Below are 3,643 nucleotides of genomic sequence, written 5' to 3'. Positions count from 1 at the left end.
GGTTTCTGCTTGAACTGCAATGTCTCATCAATTTGCCTTGCAGTCTTGTTGGTAGGATAAAACTTGTTTAAGAACTACTTGACTAATTCTTCCCAAGTAGCAATGGAGTTTATTGGGAGCGAATTCAGCCAAGTTTGAGCCTCTCCAGTCACCGAGAATGGGAACAGTAATAGCTTAATTGCATCAGGAGTCACATTCGGCTGTCTTTGAGTCACACAAATTGATAGAAAGATCTTCAGATGTTGTTATGGGTCTTCGATGTATGACCCGGAGAACAGTGCCTTATTTTGCAATAGGTGCAGCATGTTGTTGGTAATCTAGAATGTTTCCGCTTGTATCTGAGGAACAGCAATGGCGGTGGCCAAGTTATCAGCAGTTGGTTGTGCCCAATCATAAAGAGCAGCTTCCGGCACACGTGGTGCCACCACTCCATTGTTCGGGTCAACACGATCATTCCGATTGCTTACATTGACGTCGTTCACGTTGTCCATTTCACTTTCGAGTTGGTCTTTTTGGTTTAACTATTTGTTCTTCTTGTTTTCCCGATTCAATGCCTTGAATGCTTTCTTGAGGTCTGAGAGTCCTTCAAAAAGTTCACCAATCCTCAAAGAGCTTGTAGGCATACACTTGAGTCATAGAAGAGTTCAAACGTTAGAATTTCAATGGAGAAATTTTAACACCGTAGGATATTGATCTAAACTAAGAATCCTAGCAATTCTTCTAAGTTGTAATAAATAACACCGTTAGATTCCCCGGCAACGATTCTAAAATTTTATCACGCCCAACTATGCCTTGTAAAAAGGACCAAACGGTCGCTGCAAATATAATCTAGTTCAAGTCCGGAGTCGAATCCCACATGGAACTAACCTATTTACTATAATTTTTAACAATGCTAATGATAAGCTCAGACAATTTCCGGATGCAAGATTTTTAATAGAGCATAAGTGAAATTTATTTATCTAATGAAAAATGACAACAAAATTAACAATCACGAATAAGGTTGAATTCAAAGGTTAAAAGGATCTAGGGCTATTGATTTCCCCAATTGTCTAACTAATTCCTGACACGTTAGCTATAATCTCACCGTAATACTCTATGAGGATTATGAGTTCCGCGCTACCGTAATTATCTCTCGATCAATTACGATAATTTACTAGAAGCATTCTCTCGAACTACTCTAGTTAACAATTTATGCAACTCAGAATTATCCCACCAAAGCTTCGTTATCTCTAACCATACTTTTAAATTCAAGTAATTAATCTTTAACTTACCCTAAAGTGGTGTTGTTCAATAATAATCTAACCAAGTGTTCTTTCTCAAGCAACATACGGTAACTAGACACGATTAATCAAGGGCCCTTTCAATTAATCACAACACAATACATATTTGAACAATCATAGAATAAGAACAACTCAATTATATCTAAACATAGTCAAAACTTCATCCAATAATTGGTTCCATAAACCCTAGATGATGGGTTTATCTACTCATACAAATGGATAAAAATTCACTATAACAATTCATAATCAACAATGAAAGTAAGAAGAAGAAGATGCAAACTCTTAGGAACTTTTCCGTCTTCTCTCTCTTGTTCTTTCCTCCAAAATCTCCTAAAAATAGCTTTCCCTCTCTTCTGGACGAATTAGGCTTTATATAGGCTTAGGTTCGTCTCCTTAGAAATTACATAATTGCCCCTCAGCTGTTGGCTTCCGTCCGCCTATCCGCGGCCGCGAATTTTAGCCAGTGTTCTGCCTCCAATTCGCGGTCAACTCCGCTGTCGCGCACCTAGAGGGGACCTCCTCGCTTGTTCTTCTCGCTCCTTTTCGACCGGGCTAACCTTCGATTGGCCTTCCACACGCCATATTGACTCCAAAACACTCTTTAGATTCCTCTTAGTTCGGAGTGGCTCCTGCAAAGCATAAAATTCTTAATTAGAGCATTTTGTTATCTTTTAGCATTCAAATATCAATTAAGTACGGCTAAACTAGAGTATAAATATTGTCTAAATTATATAAATATAGCCTACTATCATACCGCCAATTAATTTCAGTGATCAGATCCAATTTCTTGTATTACATTGCCTTGATAGCACGGGGACATGGGATGCCAGTTAACTGGCAAGTTTTACATGTGCATTTCTTCATTACCAGGTTCACTGAATGTTTATCATCACCCTCGGAAACTCCATACCCAATGTCACCATTGAAATTCACAGTGCATGAATTATTAGCTATGTTTAGATAAGTGGTAAACAACTTCATGCAATAAGGACTAAACTCAATAGTCCATGTTCTAACCTCTCCTTTCTCTCTCAACATGTTCATGATCTTGATTCTAATATTCTCAAGCATCTTCAAGATAGGCTTGCCTCTTGCTTCTAAGATCCAAGATTTGAAGGATTCGGTAAAATTATTGTCCACCATCTTATTTTTGCATACTGTATCAAAATATGCTCTACACTAGTTTTGTGGTGGATACCTAAGCAAATCCTTAGCAGCATCAGCACACAAAGAGCCAAGTTGTTTTAACTAGTCCTTAAACTCTTCCTCATAACTGCACTATCTTACTCATGTTGGATTCAATATGCCTAACAAAAAATCTGTAAAAGATTGAAGGGTTAGTTACTAGTCAAATAAAAGTCCCCGAATATATAAATAAAATAACACATGTGGTTTGTTAAATGGAGGACATTTCTCAGAGCATTTAAAAGTCCCTGCATATGTACATTTAGTAAGGATCAACTATATAATAATTATAAATTTAACTATAAAGATTCAAACAAACACTAAGATAACTTTTACCTTTTGCATGTCAGACATAAAAGTAATACTTTCACCATTCTTCAGATTCAATAGATGTTGCAGCAGCTCCAGAAACCATGTCCATGTCCTACTAGTTTCCCTATCAACTATAGCCCAAGCCAATGGATAAAAATGATTCATACAATCTTGTGCCATAGCCACCAATAGTTGTCCTTTGCATTGACCCTTCAAGAAAGTCTCATTCAGTCCAATGAAGGGTCTCAACCCTCCTTTACACCTCAACTTTAATACATTAAAATAAATATACATTCTCAGAAACCTTCTTTTACCTTCGGTCATCCCATCATTTGATAAATTGATAACTGCATCACTACCAGGATTGCTCTCCCTGATCTCATTTGCATATGCTTATAGTCTATTATAGTCATCTAAAAAGCTACCTTGCATTGTTTGAAGGGCCATCCTCTTGGCCCTTTTTAGCTTTGACATATTAGCATTCAACAAAAATTGATCTTTTAAATCTTGTCTCATATCCTTTATCTTGTACTTGGGGTTATTCTGCACCTTACTCTTGAAATAATGAGTTAGAGTTTTTGTGGTAGCTCTAGGGTTATCAAATGTTTCACCACATGTATGCTTTAACTTTAATGTTTTTATCTTAAATCCTGGACCTCCCCTATCTTCTGATATGAGACACACAAATGGACAGCCTAATATACATCTATAAATAAATCTTGTTTTATTACTTTTTTCACCTTCAGAGATTTTTGATTGGCAATAGCATACAAGTTTATGACTTTCTTAGCTTCTTCCAAGTTCTTAAATGTCATAGAGTTATCAAGCTCCTTGTAGTGAGTAAGCTTATCATTGACTTCTTTTTT

General features: G+C 36.7%; 1 long non-coding RNA gene across 1 annotated transcript; it reads right to left on the bottom strand.

Moving 5' to 3' along the window:
* Positions 1 to 1,419: 1,419 nt before the first annotated feature.
* LOC107822246 (uncharacterized) lies at positions 1,420 to 2,987 on the bottom strand. Its single transcript, XR_001656320.2, has 3 exons — positions 2,802 to 2,987; positions 2,035 to 2,599; positions 1,420 to 1,909 (listed from the first exon to the last, which is right to left on the bottom strand). It is a non-coding gene; the product is annotated as an uncharacterized LOC107822246 (long non-coding RNA).
* Positions 2,988 to 3,643: the final 656 nt, after the last annotated feature.

This window comes from Nicotiana tabacum, chromosome 11, assembly GCF_000715075.1.
Source record: "Nicotiana tabacum cultivar K326 chromosome 11, ASM71507v2, whole genome shotgun sequence".
NCBI classification, from domain to species: domain Eukaryota; kingdom Viridiplantae; phylum Streptophyta; class Magnoliopsida; order Solanales; family Solanaceae; genus Nicotiana; species Nicotiana tabacum.
Note: the sequence above shows the minus strand (reverse complement) of the source record. Positions and strands in the feature narration are given on the sequence as shown.